Below are 12,338 nucleotides of genomic sequence, written 5' to 3'. Positions count from 1 at the left end.
ACGGGCGGTGGGGCTGGGAAAGGCTAATGTCGGCTCGGCGAGAATAATGTTGGCTCTCAATCTTGCTCTTGCACGGCTAGTATAAATGGTAATCTGCCTAGGAAGATAGGTAATTGGCGCAGGTCCCCCGCGGTCGACGGGACACAGTCCCCCCATACGTCCGTTGTTAAAACCGCGGGGGGGGTTTTTTTAAAAAAATATATATAATATGGATTATATATATGATATATATATATATATTATTATTTATTGTATTCAGACGACCTGTACCGGAATTTGGATTATTCCCAAAGTAAATTTCGATTAGTCGGTGACATCCAGGATGGTAGTAATTTATTATTTGTTAAATGTGTAAAGTGGTTAGTAATATTAGTTACGTTGTATTTTTGTAATTTTTGTAATTTACGTTTTCATTCGAATGTTTCTAGTAATCTTGTTGTGAGACAATTTGTTGTGGTGGTCTACTTTAGTGAAATATCGCATTGAGACCTATGGACTTGACAGAACATGGTGCCGGGGACGTTTTATTCGATTATTTCATGTTTTTTTAAATTTTTTACTACATCGAATACGAATTGTTACAACGGAATGACTCTAACAGATCATCCTCGTGAGAAATCAACGATGGATTAGGCATTGTAACCGCACGGAGAACGTGAACGGGTCAACCAAGTAGATCATAACGTAGCTTACTTTGTCAAGCACGGTGTGACAAAAGTTAACTTTACTGACGATTAACCCAATGCGCTAGAAACGATCAACATCCCTTGCTTACCATAGAAAATTAGTCGAAATCGAACGACTTACTAAGAGAGCCGTCTCACGTTTGACACGTAATCCGTAACAGTCCTTTTTGAGAGTCCCTGGAATGGACAGTCTAAACCCTTTTGGTTTAAGTTCCAGAGAGGCATCCTCTGTAAATCAACCATAGGTCTCGGTAAAAAGTACGGGGGATTCATCTGCGAACGAACCCATTTAAAGGACTTACTAAGGCTTTGTAGTAGCTCGGTCACCGTATTAGAACAGTGACTAAGGATTGAAGTCGAAAACAGTACACAAGGTAAAACATTTACTTCGAATTTGAAAAGCCTGTGTTCGACTTCTTAACGTTTTAGAACAGTCTTGTTGAGGACTTAATGTCACAGTTGTTATTGTAATTTTTTGGTACGTGGATTTGTACCCAGAGTCCAAGGACAAGTTTTACCGGTCACGACTTAGTAGAAGGTACTTTAGAGAAAACGAAAGACGTATGCCAAAGGAATTTCAACGTCCCCTTCGCGTAGGTAGAGTTACCGGATCAGACGCAGCGTTACAGGTTCCGCTAAAGACTTTGGGGAGGAGAATATGAATGTCTCTGTAAGATAAGTCTCTTAGCTAGTAGAATACCGTCACGGTAGCTGTTACAAGTGACGAACGTAACGGAACGATTGTTTGCAGCTGAGAGACTGTTAGATCAGGGTCTGAGCTTATACATTACTACTATTAACAAAAACGGGGTCTTTTTCTCCGTTGTAGTCTTTGAGGTACAAACAATAAACAGTCCAACATAAAGTGCCAGTTGCACCAACAACGTAATAAATAGTTCAACATAAAATAAAATAAAAAAGTGCCAGTGATTGACCTCAATCCCTCCTATTCTTCCAATATCCTGATGAAAAATAAAATCTCTCTGTTGCAAAGGCCACTGTTTGATCAACGCGAATTGGGTGTGGGTCCTTGTACTCCGAGTCGGGCTAACGTCCACGCTAGCTTCCACGCTAGCTGCTATAGGTTTTGCATTGAGGTGATACTTGAGGCTTGATGTGCTGCGGTGATATGCAAATTCCTTTTTGCATAATTTGCAAACAACCGTGCTCTTATCAACGCTTCCATCCGTCCGTTTTTTAAAACAAAATGTCCCATCCACGGGGCCAACCAAAGCGGTCTCATCAGCTTCTTCGTTCATGTTGACTATTGTTCACTGTGGTTTGTTGTTGTCTGAAGTCATGAACGTTAGTTGGTGCTCCAGTATAATCGGTACCCCTGAAACTCATCCAGTGAGAAACGTTCCGCGGTGCAAAAATAAGTGCGATTAAAATGCGTACATTTTTTTAACGCGTTAATTTTTGTGTAATTAATTAATCTTAATTAACGCGTTAAAGTCCCGGCCCTAGTTATCAGTAATCATTTCAGAGTGACACAGATACATTGGATTAACCTTCAGCAGCGTTGATCAGAAAACAGCAAAGGTACGTAAAGTGAAGTTGTGTGTTGTTTTTCCTGGCTTTCGCTGCCGCAAGTTTTGGTCGCACAGTGATGATACTTATACCATTGGAATATGTGGAATCTCAGATTTCATATGCTATCGAGTTTGTGTAGATCCGATGAAGTATAACATATTTCTACCGTGAGTTATGTGCTAAGTGTGTTAGCACTCTTTCGCTTAGTGCTAATTCAGAAGCTCGGCGTTAGACTTGTGTTTTGTTTCGGTAAAAATTGTTCATATCGTCAGGTAGCTAAGTTTCTTCCTGTTAATTGGGTATGACACATTTATAGTTTGTTAAATGTTAAGAAGCCCTCAGACGCTGTTACTTGCAAGATGTTGCTTGTTGCCCCGGGGGCAGGGGTTCCCGGGCTTAACAGGTTATTAAAACTGTTTCTGATTCTGAAACTTAAATATTTACCTAAATGTTGTCCTAAATCTCCAAAAGGGGAGAAGAAGACAAAGTATGGAAAAGTGACTGAGTGCATGAAATATCTCCATCCCAAACATCCATCCCCACCTGGCCCTTTCTCCACCTGTGTAACTGAGCAGGTTGGGGTTGCCCTGTCCTCAACCCGGTGCTGTGAATGATGGATGTTTTAAAAGGCAGGGACAAAGGTCAATGCTGAAGCAGGTCACAGAAGAAGATCAAAGTATTTCTGGTTAACCACACAGGTTTGCTCTTCATCACTTCCCTCTCTTCAACCCACTCGCTCCAAGTAGAAATTTGAGGACTTGATGGAATTCGTTCTCATTTCCCTCTTTCCTCCCACTCTCCTCCAATCACTCTCACATCTTCAGTCTCAGAATTCTGATTTGTGCTGCACCTCCAGCTGAGGTTCATTCTGGGTATTGTATTTCTTCTCCTGTGTTAGACCAAACTTCTGTCAGTCCCTGTCCCCCGCGTTGTCTTTTTTTTTTTTTTTCATTTTTTCAAGAAGCCTAACTTTTCAAAATTGTTACATATTTTCTATACTATTTTGTAAAGTGCTTAACATAGTTTGTCTGGGTTGATCTGTTGTGTCAAGAATGCTTGGTCCGGATTTGGACACACTGTTAGCATGAAGGGGGAAAAAATGGTGAAAAGAAGCCTTCAATCAAAATGAATATAGTTTGTCCAGTTAAAGGTCTTAAAGTACAAAGTAAGAAGGATAACTGTGATGTTATTTTATTCGCTTTTTTTGTGTTAAATATAAACATGCAACTCATTATTCTCGAGCAGGGGTGTTCAAACAGGACAAGGCTCGCTGAAGGAAAGACGGAGCAGGGACCCCTACTACATACCTATTTATCAAATAAATGTGCACATTTACCCATGGGCCTACAATAACATTTACGATGTGCCATCTTTATAGATACCTTTTTTATGATGCGTACAATACCAATAGGGTATAAAAGCCATATTGGGTTGTGTCATTTGAATATCATTGATAAATCAATGCAAATAAAATAGATGAAATAAATTATACCCCCATTGTTCGAAGTAGTGTGGTAGAAAAAAACAGTGCTCAACCAAAGGCAAAAGAGAGTTGGATTGCAAGCATGCAACCAAAATAAAGTGTTAATGCCAATGACTTAATTAAATAAATTCCTATCTTCCATTCACTGTATTGTGCATCACAAGTTCAATAAAGTTTACAGTGCATATGAGCCTGTAGAATAAAAAAGGGCCAGGCCCTCCCATTTTACATTCCTGCCCTCCCCCAATAAACACGTTTTATATTATTTATACAAATTAAAAAATATATATTTAAATTGTTTTAATTATAAATAAACTGTGAACACAACCTGTCAGATATGTCAGATGTCAGATAGTAATATAAGAGTAATACATGAAAAACAGGTATGGCCGCAGATTACTCCGGGTCCCAGACCCCCACTGTTACGATGTGAGGTGCAGGTGAAAGTACGATACGTGGAGAGAGGGTTTTCTTGCAAAAAATAAACAGGTGTTTTATTCTTAGCCTTCATCATTATTCCCCAGAAACACAAACTGCATGTCTGGTGCTGCATTCACCAGCAAGGAACAAACACAAAATGCCCCCTTCCCCTCTCTTCCCAACCACATTTATAGGAGACTGCCCGCCTTCCCACTCCAACCTGGCCAATCAGGTCATGGTTCTGAAAGCGGAGTGAAGGGTTAAATACAAAATTAAACACTGTTGTTTACATTTAATAAAACCCTAAAGGCTTAAGTAAATTCATTATTGCATCAACATACATATTATACCTTCAAAAACAACAAGGTCTGCTTAAAACGGATAGTTTTTAACCTAATTGACACTCATAAAATCACACATTTCCTGACCAATTGCGTCCAAGACTCCGCCTACTCATACGCCACATATAAGGAGTACTTTGGAGGCGTGCTCCCCCTTTGAGCACTGGGACAAGATGGCCTCCAGGTCTGAACAAAGGAAATGGTGATTACTTGGTTCTTGTGTATTTTACAGACTGACAAATTAATTTAGATGCATTTTATTAGTTTGTCTATGTAAACTGTTTTTATAACTTTAACTGAAATAAAGACAACTCTGAAAAAACATGTACTACCTTTCTTAACAAACAAATAGTTAAGACCAACATGTTAGTGAGGGAGTGTGTGCGCTTCCTCACATACCCCAAAAATATTTTTATTGCAGATCTACATGAAATCACTGACAAATATGAATATACTGTATTCAACTTCATTAAAACGTTATTAACGTGCCTAAACTCATTAATTCCCTAAAAATATTTATGTTTTAATGGAGCCTCGTCGGCAAATCAGGATCCAAAAGCGTAGCTACCGTTGTTACCGTTTTTTAAACAGTCTGAATGAAACGGCAGCTCTCAGCTGTGTATTTACACAACTAATGGCCCATCAACCACAGCTCTCTCCCCCCCTCCCCCCTGATCTTTCTTCTCCAGCAGCTAAATTAACTGTAGGTTACTCTGAGTGACAAGCTTACAGTNTTATTTTCCCCGTAAGGAACAAGTCGCTGCAAATTATCTCGCTTATTACATGGCCACATTCTCAACAAAGTAACGACATGACTCCCAATATTAATTGAAATGCTTTTATGGATTTAGAAAATGTTTTTATTGATTTAAAAAATAGTTGTATGTATTGATTTAAATTGACATGCATCCGCTAAGAAAAATAGTCCGTTGTTACCGTTGTTACAGAATGAAACGGCAGCTCTCTCCCCNACAACACTGTCATTGCAAGTGACCCTCAGTTAGTTGACTTTTATGTTCAATTGCTAAATTCGTTACTGATAAAAAAGGGCTTCTACTGTACCTAATTACCTTAACACTAGAACCGCCAGAGGTTTTTGTATAGGCCTACCTAAAACCGTCAAATCCCGCTATTAGAATGCAATTTTTAACAACATAGGGTGCTACATAACACACTTTCAGGAAAACTCACGGACTGGGAGACTTTAATATTTTATTGAAAAAAAGTTACATTGCACACACACAACACACATCACACAAATTGACCCGATTGGTGGTTCTAGTGTTAATAAACTCACTAATTAATGACAATAGTTCAATACGCATTATTCTTATTCTTATCATTCTTTATGAGCGCAGAAATAGTCTTAAAATCAGATCTGTTTTTTAAATGAAATCGGACGGCAGGCAGTTAGCTCTGATCACCTATGATAAATGCGTCACACCTAATCGCTGGCCATTCAGCCACAGAGCTCCCTCTATACAAATCAAACTAGATGGTGTGAAAGCACGTTTTCAGCTTTTCACACAATTTGCAAATCAACATGGCACTTTTTGCAAACCACCGCACACGTTTCTCCACGTAAGACACAGGAATCTGACATAAAGTCACATGTTAGCAGGTTTAAAACACTGATATTCAAAATGCCTCACACATGCACCAATAATCAAGAAACACGTTCCACCTGACCAAACACCTGATAGCATAATTGTTGGCTCATCAATCAGGATGTTAGCACTATAAAAAGACCACAGGTGAGTACTTTCTTACAGCAACAATGGAAGCCAACATGGAAGCAAGAGCAAGAGGAGGAGGAAGAGGAAGAGCTGGGCTGAGAGTGAGATGAGGAGGAAGAGGTGGGGTGAGAGTGAGAGGAGGAAGAATGAGAGGTAGAGGTAGAGCTGGAGGGAGAGGACGTGGACAAATAAGNACACATACACACACACACACACACACACACACACACACACACACACACACACACACACACACACACACACACACACACACACACACACACACACACACCTTCTCTGCTCATTCTAAACCCATCGATCCCTTCCAGCTCCATCACCCATCTATTTCCCTCCCACCTACCATCCTCCCACGTCACAAACAATCCTACAGTGCATGGAGATTAAGCATTATCCAGTTTAACCATCCTAAGTGGCACATCACACTATGGGCATTCATAAACAGCGCTGGGTTTTCGTGGACTCACACTAAGTGAGCTGCTGCCAACATTTGCACACACACACACACACACACACACACACACACACACACACACACACACACACACACACACACACACACACACACACTGTAGCATTTCCACTCAACAGTTTGCCATATGATTAGCATGGAGTGTGTCTCTGTGATCGGATGCTAGAGGGCAGAAACTACAGGGGAGCGCACTGATGCAGAACAGAAAGGCTATTTATACTGAACATTAAGGAATCATACATTACCATTCCCCACCATTCAACACCTTCCCATAACAATTTCTAGCAAATCGTTCTCAATTGGCCATGAACTGGATCAAATGTATATGTGCGGTGATTTACAATGGCATGGTAATTACATGCCAAGGTCACCAGGAGCGAGTTTAGAGGGTGTAACATGTAATATACATATATGTACTATACAAATGTATATGTAGTTAAATAGAACATGTTGCTTTCAACAATCCTAGCATAACGATGCTGTTATATTTATGCTAATCTGTCATTAGTTTTGTGTCATAAAGCTTGGAAGAAATAACATGAATATTACACACAATGAGATTCACAGATGTTTTAAGTGCCTTGAAAAAGCACAAGTAGGTTTTTAACTCTGGATTCTGCTACTGATACGGTGGCCAAGAGAGGTCAACATTTTATATATTGTTTGACTTGTGTTTTTTTGGGAGGCATGCCATTTAATAGTTGATTTGGAAAAAAGTATCTGCAAACTGAATTGTTTTAATGTAAATACATGTAATTAATAACAATAATAATATATATATATATATAATTTAATACAAATAATTGTTAAAAAGCCATAACTTTTACAAACAATTTGTAAAGTAGAAACCAACCTTCTTGTTTCATAAATATTCCTTTTACCCAAATAAAAACATGCACATTTTCGATTGCACAAGAAGGTTCGTTAAAGTAATAAAACATCTATAAAATAACTTCTTTCTTTTTTATGTCTCCCAAAACAATAATGTAAATCAGGAATATTGTTTGTAATTTCATAAACAAATTAATTGGCATTTTTACTTCATGTGGAGTCATATTTGTGAATCTTTTCTTATTTTCCGGATGCAAAATATGCCTATGAATCCTTTTTCTATACAGCATATCTGTGTTAGTTTGATATGTACTGTCTAATGACACAAACCATACTAAAGGTCTATAGGATATCTGTTGAATGACGGTAATCTCTCCCAATAACACACATGATTCCTTAGTGTTCACAAACAGCTCTCAGCGCATTAAGATGTCACACCAATAGTAATGCAGTCACCACATGATGCTGTGTAATGATGGTCTGTGTGGAGCACTGGGCGACGTGTGGTTCTCCACATTTTCACCTTTTGCTCAGCTGAGTTAAGCTGTGAGATTGAGAAATCTATCGCTGTGGTCATTGGATGTTTCACATCTTGCAGCCATTCTTAGCAAAGTCAGTCGGCGGTGCTCATTGTTTGCACCACCCGTCCTTGAGGGGCATCGTCCCACATAATCCGTTAAGCAAAGCATCTCTTAGAATAGATGTGTTTCCAAAGCAGGTATTAACAAGAGGTAAATACGGCTTTGTTCTAACGGGAAAAAATTAACAAAGGCACCTCTCAGGTGAATAGAATTAGAAAATGAAATGTCCTCGTTGCTGTAGCTTGTAGTGGGGGGATGCTAAGGATGGCTGTAAATGTGAGGGGGTGAAATGCAACCCAACGCCACGAGCAGTAGATCTCATACTCACCTCCTATCCCAGGGCGAAAATTTCTGGCATAGCCCTTCATTAATTCATCCAGATTAGGTAACCAGGATATTTCAATGTCTGAACCTACATAGTCCCCAATGTCACTCAGCATGGCCCTAAAAGAGACACACAGCAAACACAGGAGGCTTCAGCGGTTGTTCGGCCACGCCATGTGTCCACAGGAGAGTCTCAGATACATTCAGGAACAAACACAGGGGAAATAAGCCTTGAAAGGTGAGAGAGTGTTACCTTCTGAAAGAAAAAAGTGTTAGTCACTGTAAATAAACTTTTCCTGCACCTGCATGACCTCATCAGGTAGCACTTTTTGTGAAGCCAATGTCTATAATGAATTAGTTATATAGTTATAATATTCACTGTATAATTGTTTTTATACCAACGCAGACTTGAACCTACCACTGAGACAGCATGCCTTTCTTTCCATTTACAGCCATATAACTTATAGCTAAATTGGGCATACATAATCAATCCTCTTATTTTTATGCGTGGTTCTTGACCACCAAACACTTTGGCTAATGTTTTATAAAATTATCATCATAACACATTGCAAATAATTTTAGAACGACTTAAAAGGTCAAGTGACATACAACTTCATCATTTTTTAAGTAGCAGTGTATTATAGTTCCCATTCTCATAATATAATCTCTTTAAACGCATAATGATCACAATCATTATGCAATGTAATGTGATTACATCTTACACAATGTAAAATTGTGGATTTCTCAACAAAAGGATCAAAAGAATTGTATATGTATTTTTGAGTTAAAGAAATTGTATAAATTAAGAAAGATGGGACTATATGAAGCAGAATGTGAATAAGTCTATGTACTCTGGTCCTGCATTCTTAAATGTTTTTGATGTCTTTGATGTGATGTCTGTTCTTTATTTGCAGGTCCCATTGTCATTGTTGTTGTTATTATCATGTGCCGCTTTCCACCTTCTTCTCCAGTAGGACTCAGATGAGGGTGTTGCACTTTTCTTTTCCTTATACATGTGATGTTTTGGTGTTATTTTTTGTTGTTTTGTTTCTTTCCGTTTACCGTCAAGTGGGAAATAAGTATTTTTTTGTGTTTCTCTTAGTATCCTAAGATACTGTTATGTTTGGCTGTGAAAAAAAAAATTATTATGAAGGGCAGACCAACTATTTGTATTTATTTTTGTTTTTTTTAGAAAGGGGCAGGTCACATAAGATTGTATTCTTCTCCCTGCTCCTTTTCGCTCAATGGTGTTTTGGTAGAGTCATGTTTTGTTGGCAATTATTGTACATTTGGTTTTGCATACCATGAGCGGGACAAATAAAAATGAAATGAAATCAGTAGTTCAGCTTCTATTTGAGTAATTTTCAGATTCCTATATGTCATAAGGGACTTCTGTTCAGTTTTGGTTTGCCTTGTCTTGTTTGAAATCAAGTCTATATCCAAATATTTCCTCTTCAAATTAATGTCTCTTGCAGTCATTCTACCCCCTGCTCCAGTTACCCGACAGTTCTACTTAGACCCTACTTTTGTCTTGTCCTTGTTTGTTAAGTTGTGTCTGACCTTCTAGTTGACTCTGTCTTCCAAACTTTTACAATTACAGAACTTTCCGGATCCAGATTCTGTCTGTAAATCGTTCAGTTGAGTCCTCTTGCCAGTTATTCATCTAGTCGTTGCAAGCACAAAACCGTAACACATGTATACCATAAAGCTGTCCTCCCCCTCAACAAAAGGACAACACTCAAAATTAAAGCTTTTAACAGCCGCCACTTTTGTACAACTGAATGTGTTCTGCTGATGAGAGGACAAACTAATCTCCTCTTCTTTAATGATTGGACCGTATCGATCGTAGATGTTTTACAGCCAAAGAGATGTATGTCCAGCTTATTCATTGTGTAGTAGGCATTAGCATTCACTCAAGACTCTGACTCAGTAAGTGAATGTGTGCCGATTTGTACTAATGATATCTCAATCAGAACCGGCGCCAGAACACATCTACAGAGAGGGTATATGATTTTCATGGGAGGGCCCACAAAACCGTCATGTGCCGCGGCCAGTGGCGGTGCCAGAGATTTTCTTTTGGGGGTGCTGTGGGGTAGCTTGACGTGTCATAGAGGGTGCTCAAACATGTAGGGTTTCCCAGTAATGTACCGGTGCTACAGTTGAATGTTCTACTGCAACACTTCCCACACGCACAGTGTGTGTTGTGTTTAACAGTTTGACTGTTACAATGAAGGCTCGATAATCAGCTCACGGCATATAGGTGTAAGCAGGGGTAAAGTGCTATTTTTTATAAGTGGGGGGTAGACCTCACATCCTCTAGGGGGGTCCAGTGTCACAGTCTGCTCCAACATTCACCAGTAGTTTTCCATTCACCTGTCTCAACTGTTAACCACACACACGTTTTTGCTCACTCTCTTTCTCTTCTGCACCCATTAGCTTTACTGCCAGTATTTAAACCCTCACCAGACACACACCCGTTGCCAGATCGTACTTTGCCTTCATGCTAGTCTTTCACGCGTTTGTTACTAGATTGCCTACCCGGTTCCGACCCTGCCTGTCCCCGACCTGCCTGCTCATTGGACTATCGGCCTCCCTGCGTCTGACCCCTGCCCGCTACCCGCCTGCGTTTGATCGCCCGCGCCCACTGACCCTCTGCCCCCGGCTGACTCCCCTGCCCGCNGAATTTTGTCAGTGAAGAAGGAGGCAAAATCATTGCACGCCCTGGTGGATAGAAATTCAGAGGCTACTGACACTGGGGGGTTAGTTAGTCTGTCACCGTTGACAGACTAACTAACCCCCCAGTGTCAGTAGCCTCTGAATTTCTATCCACCAGGGCGTGCAATGATTTTGCCTCCTTCTTCACTGACAAAATTCAGAAAATCAGACAAGCAGTCAGTGCCTCTGCATCAGGTACAGCAAATGTGCTGTCCCTATGTCCACCTAATATCAATTCAAACACCATGACACAATTCCATCAGATTAATGATAAAAACCTAGAGGACATTATACAACATCTAAAATCCTCCTCCTGCTGCCTTGATATTATTCCAACAGGATTTTTCAAAGATGTTTTTCATTGTGCATTGCACAAAGGTGTTTTTCCACAGGCCCTGAAAACTGCAGTCATTAAACCGCTCTTAAAAAAGAATAATCTAGACGCTTCAGTAATGAACGATTACAGGCCAATATCAAACCTGCCATTTCTAGGTAAAATCATTGAACAAGTCATTTTTCAACAGTTGAGTAACTTCTTGCATTTAAATAACTGTTTCAATGTGTTCCAGTCAGGCTTTCTTCCAAACCACAGCACTGCTGCGTTTGACACTGTTGACCACAACATATTACTCGACCGACTAGAAAACTGGGTGGGACTTTCGGAAACAGTTCTAAATTGGTTTGAATCCTACTTAAAGGACAGAAACAACTTTGTTTCTATAGGTAAATACACATCTGAGTTGACAAATATGACATGTGGGGTACCTCAAGGCTCCATCTTGGGGCCTCTTCTCTTTAACATCTACATGCTACCACTGGCTCAGATAATGAAAAACAACAAAATAAGTGACCATAGCTATGCGGATGACACACACATTTACATAACCATTTCACCAGGAGACTATGCTCCAATTCCAACACTGAGTAAGTGCATTGAACAAATCAATGACTGGATGTGTCAGAACTTTCTCCAATTAAACAAAGATAAAACTGAGGTAATGGTTTTTTGGAGCCAAGGCAGAACGTTTAAAAGTTAGCGCTGAGCTTAAGCCTGCAACAGATAAAGCCAGAAATCTAGGTGTAGTCATGGACTCTGACCTGAGTTTCAACAGTCACATTAAAACAATTACTAAATCAGCCTACTATCACCTAAAGAACATATCTAGGATTAAAAGACTAATGTCACAGCAGGATTTGG

This window comes from Notothenia coriiceps, unplaced genomic scaffold (assembly GCF_000735185.1).
Source record: "Notothenia coriiceps isolate Sejong01 unplaced genomic scaffold, NC01 NC01_scaffold00037246, whole genome shotgun sequence".
Taxonomy (NCBI): Eukaryota; Metazoa; Chordata; class Actinopteri; order Perciformes; family Nototheniidae; genus Notothenia; species Notothenia coriiceps.
This window is presented reverse-complemented; position numbering follows the sequence as displayed.